Consider the following 20,458-nt stretch of genomic DNA (forward strand, 5'->3'; position numbering starts at 1 on the left):
CCATCTGCCTGCCCGGCTGCAAGTGTCGCGAGGGACTGGTCAGGAGGAAGGACAGACAGTGCGTCCCTCTCGAACAATGCTGTAAGATTGTATCCTTAAAATTCTTAAATCATTATTTTGAAAGTGACACATTACACTGATTTAAACTTTCACGATTTTTACACATTATTAAATTATACAACGGGACTTAATCGCGTATCTAAGTTTTAAGATTTACCTCCGACGTTTCGAGACTCAAAGCGGGTTCTTCATGCTATTTATTGCTTATGCATTTTTATATCCCAGTTCAATTTACTATTTGTGCCGTTCAACCAAAAGTGTAACTTGTAGTCAGTCGGTTGTCAATTAGACGCAATTTCCAAAAAGCTTCAATTTGAAATTAACCTTATCGACAACCGACAATGTGGTACCTTTTAATTGAAACAGAGTCACATTTGTCTTCGATATAAAAAAAAAGTTTTAAGTGAAAACTCGTTTTCCCTATTCAATACTAGTTTTCCGTAACACCTTAGTGAAAACTAATTTTGACTGAATAAGTCAAAACTAGTTTTCACCAAAGCGTTTCGGAAAACTAGTTTAAACTAGGATTTTTCATTCAAAACTCATTTTCGCATGGTGCCTTGGTGAAAACGAATTGTCAATAATAAAATTATTCTAAATTAATTTCGGTTAAAACTAGTTTTGACTAGGGAAATCGGGTTTTCATTATACGCGAGGGGTATAATCGGTTTCCATATTACTATTTCATTGAGTGATTAACGCAGTAACCGAAAACAATATTATACTCCATTTATTGTATATTAATATTTTCTAAACTCAAGATAAAGGTAATCATGGGCCAAATTGGCCCGGCCAATGATAGTTATATGGCAAATGTGTTCACTTTTAATAAATCTCTGCTATGGAATTTCCTGTACAGTGATGATGAAAAACCTTATTAAACCAAACTCTTGAGCTGATCAATACTTTTGGGCCTTTTATAGCTAACTTTTACAAATGTGCAAGGTCATCTTTGGGTTCAAGAGCGTTTTTTTTTATAATAAGGTCGCCGAACTTCTAACTTATTGTTCTTTTTTTTTCCAGAAATATGACTTAAATCAGGAAAACTGCAACAGTTAAGTAGTAACTTCCGAAAAAAAACTTTTTTTTTTTTTTTTTATAACAAGTTGTCAGATTTAAATGAGTAAGTTGTGATCAATAAAGATATCTCAGAAATAAATTATAGTCTTGTGTGGAAACGTATTTCTACTTCGTGGTCATTTGTGTGTTACTCCAGCCTACATTTAACGTCGAGTAACGTTCTGTTTTGGTGTTTAAATCAGGGCTCGGAACCGATATTGAAATACCTGTTAATATAGTTCTAAAACCGTTATATTATTTCATTAAAAACCTGTTAATTGATGGAACGCGAACTAAAATAAAATCTTCTATCTCCTAACCGGATTTTTGTTTAAAAAACGTGAAAGAGAGCAATAACTGGTAATATCTTGCTTCGATTATCTCAATTTAACCGGTATCAGGACGTATTTGGCAGAAACCGTTATCTCAAAAGAACAGATCTTTAACCGGTAATCGCAAATGGAAACGAAATCCTTTTCGTTCCCGGGTGAATGAACCAAAATGGTTTGAAAAATAAAACGGTTTCCGAGCTTTGATTTAAATAAATATCCCAAAGCCTTCTTCAAAGTCGAAATTTAATTTATAATTTATTAAGGCAATCGCACATAATGCTTTACTCGTACCGTACTCGTTAATATGTGTAATGCTCAAACTGCAATTAGCGCTAGCGTTATGTTCAATTAGAATTATTTTTAATAGGTGTCGATGATCCTTATGTCATTATGCAGCCGTGCGATGGCCAAGTCATTATACGTATTACAAATTAAAGATATCTTATTGATACGGTTTTAACACCCCCTGGCACTGATTAAAATAACCGACTTGGTTTCACATTATATCTCAAAACTTTTTTGTAGTAAAAGCGGTGCGAGACTGGCACCTTTTTACATGTAATGTTTTTGATGGGATTATTAAAAACTATTTGCACGTAAATACCGTACAAAGAATACCATATATTTTTGAAACACAAAATTTTTACAATTCTTCTATCATGCATTGGCCCTTTGAATATTTGCAGAATTTCATAAAGTCACTGTTGTAACGACGAGGTATTTTAATTGCTTCGTGAATACAGAGGGAAGTTTGTGCGAGAGACCTATTCTACGTTTGCGTCCAAAATTTTGGCAACAGGCAATCATCACTGATAAATATAATAGTGTAGGATAACCAGGCGACCGTTATGCAAGCGACGACAACGCACGGCGTGCAAAAAGTCTGAACTATCAAGGGTTTTCAACTATTTTACTCAATTATTTATTGTTGTAATAAAACGTTAATATCTGGGAGACAACATAAAAACTCAAAAATGCGCGTTTTCCCAGAGATAAGACCTAGCTAGATCCCGAAAACCCCCATATATCAAATTTCATCGAAATCGTTAGAGCCGTTTCGTATATATATATATATATATATATATATATATATATATATATGTCGGAGCGAGACACCAGAAAGACGTATTGCAGCATTACAGTTCATAGTTAGACGCCTGTATAAAATCGATTAGCAATGTGTGGCTACGTATTATTTGCTTGTAACTAAATAATAAAGTTGCGCAGAGAGTATAATCCGCCATCTATTGGTGTATTGTTGAACGAAAATGACAGGTAGAAGGCTTTGGAACGTCAAGAGGCGTATCTTGAGTGAACGTAGGCACGAGCAGGCATTTTTGTCGTTATGTTGGTAGACTGGTCAGGCAGGTTTACCAACTTGAATTGGAGGCGGGAGCGGTTGGCTCCGCCGCTGGAACTGGCTTCCTTCTTCTTGATCGGACCGCGCTAGAGATCGGACGTTAGCCAAGCTCGTGCCTAATTCGCTACGTTCCTGAAGGCTTACACCTGAAGGATTATTCTGAAAACTTATAGATTCTCACGTTGTTTAACCGTTTAGCTAAGTGTTTTATTCCAAGTGTTATTTTGATTTCTTATGTGCCATTAGAAGCTTACTTTTGTAAAATAAAGATTTGAACGGTTTCATGTGATCTTTTTATTTTGATTCAAATAATTTTGGAATAGTGATTGGTCGTTTTGATTATTTAGTACTAAAATATAGTAGGCACTAGTATGGGTAACGAGTCTGAATGTTTATTTCATGCGTTGGTAGCATACCTACTATTTTGGCTGTGAAGTAATACATCTAGGTACTACCCCCACGCGCCCACCGCCATCGGGACCATCCGTCGCCGACATATATATATATATATAAATAAACATATAAATAAGCAAGAATTGCTCGTTTAAAGGTATTAGATTAGATACAGCTTAATTTTCCAAAATATATATAAATTTTTATTTTATTGTACTTACCCCTTTTATTTGTTGGATTTATTAATTTGTATATATGGAGATTCTTGAAATGCTCGAGTTTTTAAAGTATTACCTTCTACAACTAGGCGAGTGTAATAACATTTCCGTACAGTACCAAATTAATTGCCTCTCTAGAATATGGCCGAAGCACGACAAGTTTGTTAACATTTAAATCTTCACTAGGCCCATTGTTGAACGAACTGAGCGAGCGACTCTAGTGTGCTCAAGCTCATTTACATAGACAAAGGTGAAATAAGGGAACAATGCTTGTATGTACAACAGGCCGCACAGTTTGCGTGTAATTTATAATATGCTTCCTAATTTCTACAGGTTATAGACTTAAAAGATCACAAGCTTCGGCGCTTGTTGTACAGAGGTATTATTCGGATTGGAAGCGTTGAAGCTAGTTTTTGGGTGTGGCTTCGTTGTTAGGTCTGCTTATGACTTAATTTACACGAGTCAGGCTTACGAGGAATCATCATCTAAATATAAATTTGTGTTACGTGGGTTATGTTTTGACGATAATTCTCTTAATAGGCAATTAATGAACAATAATAATATTTGATACCTATAACGTGTTTGAAGAGATTCATTTGGATAAATAATATTAAACAATCATAGGTACGTTTCCAAAATCCCTTATTTATTAAGCAATATAAAGGATGGGTATTTTATTTTACCCCAATGGATTTTATTACCAGGACAAGAAAAATACAGATTTTCTCTGCTTATGCTCCACTAACAAGACACTCTTGCCACGTTTATCGACTAATAACCAGTACCTACTTTTTAATTTTATTTAAATAAGTAAATCAATTTGTAAGATTTACGGAGTTTTTTAAAATATAGTTATATACTACATATAGCAATAAAAGCAAGACATATTAACTATTTAACTTATTTAAGTTTATATTTGTCCACTAGATCAGCCGTACTCAAAGTGTGTTCCGCGGAACCCTAGGGTTCCGCGACACCCCTGCAGGGGTTCCGCAAGAATTTAGAATTATGCTTATTTAATAAAAAAATACACTTCTAAAAACTATTGTTTTATTGTAGGGTTCCATCAAGTATTTCGCTTTCCAAAAGGGTTCCGTCAAAAAATAAGATTGAGAACCGCTGCACTAGATTAATTACATACCTACGGTCTACGGTAAATAATGTGAATATGATAAAATACGTCTGTGGTAGGCAATATTTTGTCAGTGTAAACAGAGACTGCCGTTGTCATCGCGTCAGGCGCGTTGCATTTGTCTACGTCGAGATTGCGGCTCGTGTATATTTGCAAGTGCGGAAAACGGGAATCTAAATTTGTTACGGTGAAACGGGATTCAAAATTAGGTAGGCATAACTACTGACAACGAAATAAAAGAAGCTTACAGCATTACATACAAGACAGCAGTAATCGAATCTATCTCTATCTATGCCAAGAAGATCTCTCTGACGTGACCCGAACTTAAAATTTCATTTTAGTACAATAAAATTCTCATCAATTTATCGATTATCAACTTGCCTAAGAAGTTTCACAACAGCCTTACTGATTATAAAGGAACAACTTTTGATAGCACCCTCCTACGACAGTGACGAATTTTACAAGGCCTCAGCGATAAAATTAACACAAGTGATAACAATAGAAAACCAATGTCTCTTCAGCTTTTAAAATTACGGTTTTACATATTTAGGCTGTATTTTACACCCCAACGTATTAGAGTCGTCAAAATAAATCTAACAAGGAAGGGTAACCAACTGGCCGGCTCCGATTTACTTAATTAATTTTTATATATGTTATAGAGTAGTCTAAAATAAGGGACACGTATTTTTTTTTAGCTGCCCATACTCAACTTTCTGGGAGAAATTGGCCTCCAAAGTACTGAAAAGTGACAAAACGCGTACTCCTGTAGAGAGTTTTGTTCAAGAAAATTGCTAGTTAATTACTGGTTTGAATATATGTTGGAGAACATGAAAAAAAATGGACACGTATTTTGTTATTTTGGCTCAAACTTCTATTTTACAAAAATAACACACTTCAAAGTTTCATACTTCTCATCCTTATACTCGAACTTCACGTTGGTTATTTTATTCGTTTTTTTATTATGAAAACTAAAAACTTCCCGGTAGTTAAGAATGTTGTCATGGTTGTTAACCGGTTTGGACATTAAGTCCTAGCATATTTTAAAACATCAGAGATCCTAAAAGTATAAATTTGAAATATTTGAATATCCTGTTAGGCGCGCGGTATCGTGGTGAACGCGGAGCTGCAGGCGCGCGGCAACGTTGAATAAATGTCATACAGTGTGTAAGTCCAATACGGGCAATAAATTAAACCAGATATCATTAATTAAGAAGTTTTTTTAAGTTACACTTAATTATGACCCCGTATTTATTTTTTTCCGATGTACCGAGCAGCAATGTACTGCAAACATTAAGAAACATAAGATGACATGACATTACGAGATACGAGCTTTTTATTGTAACTGTCAACAAGCGTTCACAGTTACTTTAAAAAGCTCGTATCCCGTAACATGTGTAGTGTATTACATTGCGGGCCGAATTATTTTGTATGGTTAAAAAATTCATTGTATTTCTAAGTAAAATCTATCTCAATATACTTCTTAGGTCCTGTGCTAACCACCGTTTAAATTTTCGCCCGTATTGGATTTACACACTGTATACTAAGAAAATATTTAATTTGTTCTAATACACGGTGACAAGTTTAGTATGAAACTTTGAAGTGTATTTTTTATAAAATATGAATTTGAGCCGAAATAGAAAAACACGTTGTCCATTATTTTTTCATGTTATCCAACATAATATATTCAAACCAGTAATTAACTAGCAATTTTCTTGAACAAAACTCTTTATAGAAGTTAGAGCGTTTTGTCACTTTTCAGTACTTTGGAGGCCAATTTCTCCCAGGAAGTTGAGTAGGCAGCTAAAAAAAATAGGTGTCCGTTACTTTAGACTACTCTATAATATATATACAAATTAATCAAATCGGAGCCGGCCAGTTGGGTACCCTTCCTTGTAAGTAGCCGAAACTCGATGAGTTCAATTCTTTAATTGTAGTTGTCATACGATTAGGTAAATAAAAATAAATCCTAAGAGTTCCACTGTCCACCTTCTGGATTTATATAAATATCGTAGTAACTATGGCTAGTAGTAGGTACTAACCTACTACTACTCATAAGCCTTACTTACTGAATACTGAGCAAGTAAGCATACTGTGGGACTAGGTCGATTTGTGTAAGATTATCCAATAGTTATTGATTTTTGAGTATTTCAATCATATAAATAGTGGGTAGGTTTAAAATAAATGCATTATTTTCGAACCAAGAATGTCATTGAGCCGGACTTGAATAGGGTTAAAATAGAAAAACTTTCACAATATTACTCAGTTTTGAAAATACAAAGTGTTATAACGACCTGCCTAGAAAGTTATTTTGAGTGGAGCTCGAGATAACTTTTACTGCTAGTTGTAAAATCATATTATTGCTTTTAAAACTTTAAACTGTATTGAAAAAAGGAAATGTAATATTCTTGGAGTAGTTAAATAAGTTATTGGATTTAAACCAGTAGATAAATGACATTGACATATGAAATAAAAACACAAGCACACAGCCACAGTATGTTTCGCAATAAAAGTTTTAGGGATCTGGAGAGTATACTTTTATTTCAGCCTTATTAAACTATATGAAAAATTATACATATTATAATACTAACCAAATATGAACAAACTATATTATAAAATTAAAACTGAAGCTAAACCTAAAAATAAAATTAATGATAGCGAACTCACAAGAAGTATTATAATAGGTCATACTTACAACAGTTTGCCTGATGGCTCCTCTACGTCTACGCGATGGCTCAGCGCTGGACCAGCGAGATGGCCATCCGATGGTTATGGCTCCTCTACACGATGGCCCAGCGCGATGGCCATGCGATGGTTGAGAGCACGCACTATGATTCCATTCGGGCCACGTGTAGATGCGTACGCGCCATCGCTGGCCCACTACGTTTGAAGTGCGGACGAAAAACCGACGCCGCGGCCATCCCATCGCCATCCCGCTGCGCCATAAGCCATCCGACACCACTACCCTCTCTACACGCTGGCGCTTCTTAGTGGGCCAATATGATGGGCCATCGTTTAGAGGAGCCATATTACCAGCGCTCGTTTAGTGATTGAAATATTAGTCCTGAAGAAAGAATCAATTAAGTGACCTCGGTAAAGGACGGCGTCTTTATAACAGTTTGCGGGTAACAAATGACGGTCAAAGGTCGGAAATGTGAATGAATACTTTTTTAGCAGATAATTTTGGACCTTTGAAATATAGGACAGGACTGGCAATTCATTTAATATATATCGGTTATATTGCGCACCTTTAGGACAGGCACATTGACTATAATTTAATATGAATATGTACCTAGTAGCAGGAATGTTTAGTCAGGTTACTGAAAAATTTACAAAATAATAGTTTATAATAACAACAAGCACATAAACCACTCGGTACTCATACATCCTTTGTTATGCATTTATTAGTACCTATTTAAATTACATAATTGGTAACGTCCGTAGCAACTTATCTTTTCAAGTAAAACCGAAGGTTCTTTGAAGTCTACGCTTTTTACAAAACTGTGTGGTCGACGAATCTGGAAGAACTTAGAACAGTCTAGACTTCTCACTTAACTAAGTAAATAAGTATTACCTTCAACTATTGGAACTTTTTAGAAGTCTAACCTTTTATGAGACAGGTGAACTTAACAAAGAAGTTTTCCTTTAGGCAATATCAAAGACATTTCATATATTTACATACTATCCTGTTGCCCTCGACTTCGTACGCGTGGATATTTATTTTGATTGTTGTATATTCCGCATACTAATTTTGCATGTTTTTTTAAATTCTGCATGCACATTGAACATTGTGCAGAAAAAGGTAGCAGTTAAAGGTAGTAGTAGGTAGGTAGTATATGTCTGTCAGTATGTCTTTCTGCGAATTTTTAAGTTCCTCAATAAAAAAAATGCTGTCGATACAAACCTTATCAACCGCATAGATAGAAGAAGAACTTACAAAAACGCTGAAATATTTTTATTGTTCTCCAGTACAATGCCTTGAAATTAAGTTTAAAGTTAAGATTAAATTTTCACAAATAATTATATAAATTAAGGGATGCATTCAGGGATGAATCTTTAAAAACTCTGAAATATCTTTTCTTGTTTTATAATACTGTACTTTTTAATCCTTTTTAATGAATTTTCAAAAAAGCTGAAATCACTTTACTCCTCTTTAAAAAATGGAATATAAATGTATATTTGTGTCAGGTTTTCTTTTAAGACATGTACCTACATATTGTGCATGAAAGTTTTGAGAACAAAACTTCCGAATGGGCTATATTTCGGGTAAAATTTAATAACTGTATTATATTCAATATTTATAAATTTGAATTTCCAGGAGAATATGCCACTGCTGGGCAAAGGCCTCCCCCCACTTTTTCCAGTCTTCCCGATCCTGTGCAGTCTCTGAGCATTCCTTTAAAAAGGAGTCTAGCTCGTCTCGCCATCGCCGACGTGGTTTGCCAACTCCTCGTTTTGAGCTGGGCTGCCACTCTGTAGCGATCTTGGCCCACAGCTCACTCGGCATTTGGCAGACATGACCAGCCCAGTCCCACTTTAGCTTGGCCGCTTTCCGAGCTACGTCGACTACTTTTGTTCTGGAGCGCAGCGTGGTGTTCCAGATACGATGTCACATCTAATATGCTGCGCTCCATAGCTCGCTCCATTGAAAACAAAGGTTTCTTAAATTTTCATTCATTTGTGCGAGAGGGGTAATGGGGTTGAATGGGTTAAGACAATTTTAAAGGACATCAAATATATAAAGCCCCTCGACCTCAATAAATTGATCTGAGTCAACATAATTGCGGGGAAGGAAGTGGGTGTCTACACTTCGGGAACATTGACAGTTTTATTAAGGACTTGTGTCAACGACTGTCCAATTTTGGGACGGAACTTTAATTTTGAACCTTTCGCTATATTAGAGAAACGAAAATTCATTTTGTTTGCTAAGATTAAATTCTTATTTATAAAGAAATCTTTGTATTAAGAAGAACGTTATTTTCTTACTTGGAATAGCTATGTTACAATATTATGAAACAAGGAAAAGACAAAGTAAGATCTTTTAAAACATTGGCGTGACGGTAAGTAAATTCGATTATCTACACTTAAGTATTTTTGAGACATTGGGTATTACACCTTAAAAGTATTAGCACAAGGTCTAAAATATGGGAGACACTTAAGTACTGATATCATATATCCTCAATGATGCCTTCAAATACTTCAAACTGCAAATTATGACCACCTTACTTTCTCATCAATATATGCACCTAAAACATAGATTTTTTTAATTGTTTTTACATGCTTTGTTTTTTTAATAAGTGTATGTATGCATGCATAGTTTATAAGAAAAGAAAAAAAAATAGTTTTTATCAGAACGATTAAAAAATAAAATTATAAAAAAAACTATGCGCAATGCTTCTCTGGATTACATCTCAGCTTGCTCCAATATTTTCATTTAAGGCCCTGCAAAAAAAAAGTAAAAATTCGTTCCGTTCGTTTCGTTCGTTCGTAATAATGCATTATTTTGTATAATTTCCATTGGAACTTATGGCTTACAAGTCAGGGGAAATAGAAAATAATAATAATTAAAAATAGCCAGTCGTTTAATTATGTAGGGATACTTATATTAAAAAATTAAATCTCTCATACTGTAAGAACCAGTAATTTGTTAGAATGCGAAAGCGAAATATCCAATTAAACCAAGGGGCTAAAACTAACGACCGAAATTATGCAACACGACTGAAATCATCTAATTACATTTAATGATCAAATTGTATTTTAAAGTAATTTGCATGCATTTGTTTCATCTATCAGGCAATTTGTTACCTAACCACGTCCGTGCGTATAACATCTCGCGGGTAATATGAAAATACTGGCCATGTGTGCGCAACGGATGAGGGGTTACAATGCGATATTAATCGTTATTAATATTAAATAAGTTTTTTACCTACGTATTTAGAAATAGACACATGTCAATTTAGTCTAATATAAAATTTGCTTATTGAATCCTATTGTAAATTGAGAGCACAACACAATATTTTTTTTAATGGGGGAATAATTTATTCATGCAACAGATAAAATTAAAATCTAAAATTAAAAATTAAAGTTAAAAATAAACTAAGTTGTACTTTTAATAAAATTAAAAACTAAACTAATCTGAATTAAAAAAACATCTAAAAAAGGCCCCCGCGGCATTGTGCCAAAGATGCTCGCAGCATTCCCTCGCTGAATGGCAATACTTGCGCGAGAGAAAGCTGCCAGCTTTCTGGTCACCAGTTGTATCGACGAGCTTTTTACATAGTTCTTTGAAAAGAACATGAGCGCTTGGACCCCACGGCCCCAGTGTCTCGACTCGACACCAAGTACCACAAAGTGGTATTGGGGGCCGACACCTCGATATTTAGTTTTTTTTTTTGCTTTCAGCCGCTATAGTTCGTTTTTTTAGCATTAGAAATAAGGTAAACAATCTTGATGTGTCTTTTAATTGAAAAACCCATTTTAAAAATAAGTTACGGTAAATATGTAACAATTATGAATCTAATACGATCTTTTATAGTCTTCTGCTTTCATAAGTAATAGTTATTGGTTTTAAAAAAGTGTTTTTCAATTAAAAGACATGTCAAAATCGCTTACCTTCTTTCAAGTTCTTCCTAATGTTAAAAAAAAACGAACTATAATTAAATAGTATCTTTATAGATGTAGATATATATTAAAAGTTTTGTTTATTATATAGAGAAAGTTAAATTATAACACATAATTACAGTTTAGCTTCGAATTTGTAAATAGGTGATAAAACACATTTTAATTATTTTCAATAAACTCGATTTTCCACCATCCAATTATTAATGTCCGCGCGCTATCAATTACTACGTTTTTCCAGCCGAAGTGATTAATGGTATAATAGTTTATTAACAACAACTAATTATCATACCTAAAAGAGCCGTAACTATTTAAATTTTAATAATAGTTTTTTATTGATATGAAATTCCGAAATTACCTAATAGGTACTTGTAGCAAATGGTATACGTCTGCCTCTTGCTTAGACAATTTAATTTGTTTTTGTTTAGTATTTGTACTAGGTTAAAATATATTTTTATCTCTCTAACAAACAATATGTGTACTTGCTATGCATACGTACATGTATATACATTCATAAATAAATAAATGAGAAATATACCAAACTTTGATCTCTTCTTGTACAAGTAACTATTTCTAGACCAGCCTGAGGTGCCTTGTCGGTGATTAGAAGGTTGTCCATTAATTATCGGACATCTTGTATATGTAGTTATATATAAAAAATATTACTTAAATACTTAAAAAACATCCATAGCTCAGAAACAAATATACTGGGCTATGTAAATTTTTTAAGTGAAAATCGAAAGTAGTTTCTTAGTATTGTAATTACTAGGTGTCGAACTTATTTTAAAAACGTTAAAAAGGGTTAAATTGTCAGTCAAGACAAAATTAAGTAGCGGGCATAAGCTAGCATGAAATAAATCCCGAGAGGAAATGTGCCTCTATTAGGGGAGTACAGTGGAGTGTAATTATTTACCCGCCTCGTTCAGAACTGAAACTACTAAAATGTAGTTTGACATTTGTTGGAAACTTACAGTGTAGGGTCAACAGGAAAACCGAGTTCGGAATTAAGTACTGCTCGCCAAATGAAAGTGCCGGGCACGGTACAGTTTAAAAATGTGGCTAGGTAATGTAATGAATTTTGTGCTCTCCTGCTCAATTAATATTACCACTAGTTTTTTAAACAATGTATAAAGCAAATTGATCAAACACAGATTCAAATTCAATTAAAAGGTTTAAATCGTTCATTATAAAACTCGAACAGAATTGAAGAAAAGTAGATTTTTTGCGTTAAAAAATATTTTTATTGCTCGCCAATATGAAAAGAAACATGACATACAAATTAAGCATATAGATTAACTATTGTAGAAAACAGGCGATCTTATCGCTAAAGAGTGATCTCTTCCAGACAACTTTTAGTTATGTTGGACAGCTGTTAATTACTTTGTTTCAACTATGCGCTAGGCGTAACTCGCAAACATAACTGATTGATCGCAAAACGGATTGATTTACACTGAGTTATAGCGAGCAGAGGATGGTCATTGCTCATGTCAATCAATAAAAAAAGTTTAGTGCGCAACGACCTACATACACGAACGATTTACAAAAAAGAAAATTAGATTTTCAAGCAAACAAAAGTTTTTTATTCATTTAAACTTTATTGCACAAAATACAAAAATATTGTACAAATGACGGAGTTAAGTTAACTTATCAAGATTATGAGGCAGATAAATAATAATAAAAATAGGAACATATTAAAATGCTATCTCTACAACAGGATAAGCGGCTTACCAGTTACAGGGTGATCGCTGCTCTGGCGGACCGGGTGAAGTTTTGAATAAAAGGAATAGTGTGCTACTGCAGTTTTATCTAGATAAAGATTTACATCCGCACGTTAAATGTTGTACAAATTGTAGTCGTAATAGTCTAATGTTAAATTGCAAATATTGTTTTGAAACCTACCTCTTTATTTAATTTCAAATAGGTACGCATAGAAATAAATATTTTTCGACTGTTTCTTTTTTGAGGTGTGCTATAAATAAAATTCAATCTGCTACAAACTATATTGCATATAAAATAATTTATTATAGTGTGCTACCTATACATGACATTGACCTAACATTGACTACCTTTAATTTCACTGAACGAATGTGTTGACTGTACTTTTACGTTTAGGTACCAAACTTGGCTTAAGACTTAACACGGCACCAAGAACTTCCCAGAGTCAGAGGTGTACGTATTTCTAAAGACAAACCTACAAACATTCTCGGATTTCAAACACAAGTTCGAAGCTCTTAGTCATGTATTTTGCACTAACATGACCACTATTTAGCGACACCAATTTTAAACAATTTAATTCAAATACTTGTCATTAATAATTTTCAGCAGACATCGTATTTTAGGGGGCAAAATTAAAAACCAGGTAGGGAAGGAACTCAGTTATCGATGTTTTGCCCATATGCTAGTGATTGCTCCCAGCGTTGTCCAAAATCTGATGTCTGATTCATTTATTGTTCAGCGAGTAAAGTACATTTTATATTTGACAATGTAGACTAGACTGCTCATGCAAGAATAAACCTGCAGGCTACTTATTACCTTACCTAGATTGCATCTGCACTTACAACGTGAGATTGTCGTGATATGCTTACCTATTTCAAATAAAAAAAACAACAGGTTGCACTCCGGGAGTGCCGACAGAAGTGAAAACTCAATGACTAGTCCAAAATGTCTGCAGCACTATGTATAATTGACCCATCCTCCTTTCTATTGAAAAACTTTAGTTCCGAAATTGCTGGTCAGTGAGCTTGTTTAAAATTCTAAATTCAAATTTGTAGCGTTGTTTAAAATTCGAATAGAAATTGTAAAGTTACCTTGCAGACCTCGCATCTAAATATATTTTGGTCATGATATTTTGAGTTTTATTCACCAGTACTAGAGTTCACTTTTATTAGCGATTTCATCAAAATGTAGCTTTATTGAATTATATTTGAGTCACATAAAGTTAGAATGTAACTGTGAGATCCTCGTATTTCAGCCCGTACAAGATTAGAACCTTTTTCATGTAATGTCATTGAGTTTTTCTTTATTGATTTAAATGTCATCTAAATGAGTGGCCAGATAAATCTTACGGTCATGTGATCGTCTTACGCTGTCTCGAGTTTATCATTTTTTCCCCACTTCAAAAAGTGCTCAGCATCGCTAAAGAAGTTTTCACTTCAAAAAATTCTTAAAGAAATCCGAATGTTATTTCCGATTTCCCAAAAAATGTCTAGGACTTTAGAGGTGGATTGGCAGTTAAATCTAACTATACTCGTTTAAATATACTATTTATATGCTATATTTCAACATTTACTATAACAACTTTGATTAGTACCTAAATACCGAATTATTCAGTAACGTGAAAATAAGACACTTCCTTTATATATAAACGGTTATACTTACAGATATGATTTGGAAATATATAATAATATTTGAATATTATAGAACCAGTAAAGTAATTTTACAAAAGACACAAGAAACAGTGACACAAACCAACACTTCCAACACACAGATAAAAGAGCTCAAATAATGAACAGATCTTAATCAAACGCGATATAAACCCATTCCTAGCCCAAGGGCTGCCATAAAGTTTCGTACAGGCCTCGCAATGGGTTTTATAGGCCGAAATGCAACTTTTATTGTCTACTCGTGATCGAGTGTTTGTATGGACAGATAATGGGTCTAAGGGAGGACTGACCAATTATCGATAATTATTTTCCAATATGAAGTCGTTAATGTTATATGTATACTTTCCATTTCTAAGATATATCATTATATTTAAACACATTAAGGGATACCTATGACACATGACTTCATGCAAATTTTAGGGACGAATAATAGATTTTATTTGCTTCTAAAGTTCCTTCACGGAATCAATATTAAAGTAATCTTTCCTTTGGCTACAAGAGTAGAGAAAGCTCAAAGACTTTACTGTGATACTTTACAAATGGAAACTATTGTCGTAATTAACATAAGTTTAAGGGTTCCTTAAATTAGCTTAAGTACAGTGCCTATTTATTTATGTAAGTAATATAAATTCAAGAACGAATTTTTAAAGCTCAAATGTCGTTTTTGATCCCTGGGTTCATGCAAACCATGAATTCTCACCCATCCGCCAGCTCACGCAAATCTACATCCATGCCTTTCAGCTCTTCGAGATCTAAGCCGATTTATCCTGCTAAACCTTTTTGACGAGACGAAGCACCATCTGCCATTCGCTCTTTCAAATTCGAATTCAAAAGGCACTCTTTCTAATCGTTTATTAAGTGCAAGGAAAACTACATGAATATATGACAAGTTCCGTATTTGTTTATATTTATTTCCATTTCATTTAAGTTTTCATAGCGCTGATGTCATTAATAAACTTAGCTCGAAACTTTTTTACCCACTTAACAAACTTACAGTTCTTCACTCATTCATTTTTTGTGTCTCGTTATCCTTAATTACGCCTTCAGAACTCTCATTAAATTGCATCATTTTTACATTTCATTATCGATAAGCACATAAGATTTTACGCTGCATCACTAGCCGAGTACCCCTTGTTTGTCTTGTAAGCAACGGAAATGGAAAGCCATAAACATAATGAACGCAGAGGTCTGTGACGTCACCACGACAAATTGATAGCGATCACTCAAATAAATATGTCGTTACGATTTATTGCTCCATATTACGCCATTGTAGTATCACAATAGTTGCAATGAATACAAAGGATGCAAGATGGACTGTGTACAATGTACATATCAAAAGAAAATATTTGAGGACATTTTTACTAAGATAGTACTTACTATCTTGGTTAAATATAAAGGCCGACTAGATAATCATCTCGGGACAAATTATTATCAAGAAAAATCAATATGACTGTTAAGTGGCTAAAGAAACATCATCATATTTAAAAGTCCTGAAGGTATTAGGTGGCTCTTTATAAAACAACATACCTATTGTACGTGTATTTTTTCTATATTATCACACCAACAGAGGTCAATTTGTAGTTAATATACCTACTTTCTCATAATCACTCAAAACAAGTCGATATATACATTATATACATCTCAATTTTTAAAATCCATGAAACAGTCAAGAAGATTAGAAGGAATGTAAGCAAACACACCACAAGAACTAGGTATGTATTACGTAATAAACCCGGTCTACTAAGATGATGTAAATGTGAAAAAAAAGCGGAACGAAATAACGTCTTTCAGTATGCCAATTTAATGACCGAATGCTTGGGTTAATGAAGTCATTAGGCGACGTATATATTCAGTGCCCCAGTTATCCTGGTAATCCTTCAAGCGCAGTTCGTATTCGATGTAAATGTAAGGTAACATTGACAAAATAAAAACTCCTTTGAACTCCTCATGATCCCGGATCATGGTGACCGTGTGCAAAGGACGGTTAAACTTTTTTAATAAAATCAGCTAAGTGCGAATTCTCCCCTTCAGATTGGGTATAAATTTAGGTAGAGAATGAATGTCCTAAAAAGTCCGTGTTTGCAAATAATTTATCTGCTCTGCAAGGGGAAAAGAGTTTTGCATAAATTTGACTAAAAAAAAAATCTTAAGAAAATGAAAAATCCCGCCTGGGTATAGGTAAGTACATAAATAATTTATTTATTGTTTTAAATACAATCATTATTGTTATAGCTCATAATATTATCGAGTCAACTATAGAATATTTGGTTTCATAACAAGTACGCCGCTTTTGTGTTTAGATTCCGTACTTAGTTCGTGTTTACACTAAACCACTCCCCGTAATATTAGTTAGCTCTTAATGAATAGCGTTGTGTAATTGCTAAGGACTTATTGTAAATGAAGTTCGTTCGATTAATTCAAATTCTGGCTCGAACAAACTTGCCAATTAGCAAGCGAACTCAATGGCTGCCGGGCCAAAGCATAACCTAAATAATCAATGGCAACCCATTAGGAAAAACAATATCTTACTTACAAACAATCAACTGGTTTAAATTCTTTTTTTACTTTTATTAATATTGTATGACACAACGCATAGCCACACCTATTGAAGCTAAAACAATGTTCAATCTTATGTAATGTAAATATAAACAATAAATAAAATTAATAAATATTCTTTATTTGCTTTATACGAGCTATAAGAAACTTTAAAAAAAATCAACCCCTGATGGTTAATAATTTCAAGTTTGTGAAGAGAGCCGACATTGAAAGATGTAAAATTGTAACATACTTACAAACTGTTATTATGTTTGTATCGGAAACATTATTTTGTAGTGTATTAAAATTTGTTTTTTTTTTAACCACTAAATATTATATGGTGAATTGTATAACTATTGACTTATCATATTTTAAGGAAAAGACTTTAAACTTTGTAGAAAATGTATTATCAGTATTTACTGAAAATTATTCTGACTTATTAAGGTGATACAAATTTACTTAGGTACATCAAGTAAGTTTTAAGACATGGGTCGCATTAGGTGTCTTTATAAGTATAAATCTGATTTAAATCCATATCTATCTAGTTATATGTTACTCTTCGAAGGCCGCAAAAATATGTGACACGCTCTTGTTGCTCTACAAATAAGATTCTGTCAGATATTTTTGCGGCATTCGTTGTGTAAAATATGCATGTATATGGTGAGGTGACTGTACATATTAACTCATTGGAAATAGTGTATGATATGAATGGGAGTTGAAATGATACTATTGATCTACTTGATTGACTATTGACACAACTCGCCAATAAAGCGACCCAGATGCGACGATATTGATGCGATGATATTGATACGACCCTCAGTGCATTTCGCGCGCACCAATCAGCGTGAGAGATCGTCAAGGTCATTACTTAACATGATCAAAACCACAACAATATGAAAATTCTAAAACGAGTAACATGCTAGTTTTTTTTTACCAAGAAACGGAATGTGTTTCTTGGTAAAAATGCATGTTTAATAATGCATTTACAACGGAAATTTCACGGCACTATTTGTTATATGCTCCGAAAGTTGGAGCGCAGGAATAGCACTTAACAATAGAAGTTGCGGCAAAGTATGCTGTATAAAAGATTATTTTCATGCACATGGCAAAGTTTGTTCGATTTCCTCGGGGGAGGGAAGCGGAAGCGTTGCATGCATCTAACGCCCGAGCGAAGACACACATGTGGTGCAAAGGACAAGTCTGATGCAACTAAATACATGTAGTTCTACAAATACAATACAAGTAGTTCTACAAATACAATACAAGTACATAGTATCTCAAGAACAATAACTTAATGGGTAGACTTTTACTTAATGGGTTGTCTTTTGAGCAACGTTGTTGCCGATCCTTAAGCCAGTATCATCATCATCTTCCTCGCGTTGTCCCGGCATTTTGCCACGGCTCATGGGAGCCTGGGGTCCGCTTGGCAACTAATCCCAGTAATTGGCGTGGGCACTAGTTTTTACGAAAGCGACTGCCATCTGACCTTCCAACCAAGAGGGTAAACTAGGCCCGTATTGGGATTAGTCCGGTTTCCTCACGATGTTTTCCTTCACCGAAAAGCGACTGGTAAATATCAAATGATATTTCGTACATAAGTTCCGAAAAACTCATTGGTACGAGCCAGGGTTCGAACCTGCGACCTCCGGATTGCAAGTCGCACGCTGTTACCGCTAGGCCACCAGCGCTTTCCTTAAGCCAGTATAATTATCTTAAATAAATATGTAGTTTAAATATTATCATAGTGCCCCCCCAAAGAGCTTTTCCGTGTACAAAAACCTATTAAACCTTATTTTGTTTCACAAATAAGGCAAAATTAAAATGAGATAGGATGTATGTCGATGTAATATTTATGACTTGAGTAATATTAATACTCATGGTAAGGAAAATCTGTTTGAAGTTTGTGTATACCCGATGTATCAATTTCATTTATTTTATTTAAGGGATTTATGTTAGATTTTTTAAAAAGCGGTAACGCAATATGGTTGCAATTTTTTTCCCATTTTAGCTGCCAGTATCTATTTGATGCTCTACACTTCTGACTGTACACTAGCTTTCGTCTGGGATATCATCCGCTTAGAAAATGTATTAATGTTTGTTAATAAACTATGTCTATAGTATTTATTTACGAAAGTTGATCCGCTGTCGCATGACGATTGTACCTTGCTAGTCCAAATGGTGTGAAAGTTGGAATAATACGCGACAAATTTCCTTCACAAAGTTTTCATACAATTACCAAGTTTAGCAGTCTATCGTCATTCATTTCTTAGTATGGCGATTATCTTATTTAGGGCGCAAATAAACCACTTAGTAACTTTGACAGTACCTACTGGCAAAAGCATTATCATATTGGTGTACAATTCAAACCAAATAAACACAATGAGATATGGATTAAAAACTTCGATTTTATTAAGATAATGTAACTTTATCTCTTAAATTTCCGAGAGAGGTAACTCTAAACTTTTTCATTTCCATCCTATTAGGAAATCAGAAGAACGATCCACATTAAAAGCGTCCGATAATCTCATTAACGTCAGTAACGCAAAAAACAACGAAATGCTAAGCTAATTTTGATAAGAAGTAAGTAGGCAACATCACTTTTGCAAACTGGGGGTCATCCATTAATTACGTCACACGTTTAGGGGGAGGGAGGGGTCAAGAAAATGTGACATGTTGTGACATGGGGGAGGGGGAGTCACAAAATTGTGATGTCACTTAAGAGCCAACAGGAGCTGAGATTTAAATATTTTAGGTAAATATACCCGTCTCGCTAACAGAAGCGGCTCCTAAAACTAGTGCGATAAGGACAAGGTGAAAAATCCTGCGTAAAAATCTCAAAAATCGAGGTTCCGTACTCGACTGTTTCCTGCTCCAAAACTTAACCAATCGTAACCAAATTTGGAAATCTAAATGATTATGACATTATCTGTGTCGGACCGTTTTGCTTTTTTGGCTAATTGATATAAGTTTTAAATAGCGCGCCTCTCATTGCGGCATAGTCAATTAGGCCAATTTGGCCATTTTTGAAGGGCTCTAGCGCCTTAAAAAACAAAAATATCAAAAAAATCAAAACGGTCTGACACAGATATTGACAATATTAATCTGTGTTGAAAAAATCATTGCTCTAGCTTCAAAACCCACGGAGGAAACAGTCGAGTACGTTTGTATGGAGAAATGACCACTCCTGTTGGCTCTTAACTTCATCTGTAACCGAAAATTAATTTATATTTTTTTATTCGCTGTACAGTTAAATAATGAGATTTTGGATGTAACTTTCGTTGTGTTATAAAATTACTAATATTTATATATCAAAAATATTTTTTTATTAAAAAAATAATGCCGAGTTAATATTGTCGATTTCGTTGAAAACA

This window comes from Cydia amplana, chromosome 2 (assembly GCF_948474715.1).
Source record: "Cydia amplana chromosome 2, ilCydAmpl1.1, whole genome shotgun sequence".
In the NCBI taxonomy this organism is placed as follows: Eukaryota; Metazoa; Arthropoda; class Insecta; order Lepidoptera; family Tortricidae; genus Cydia; species Cydia amplana.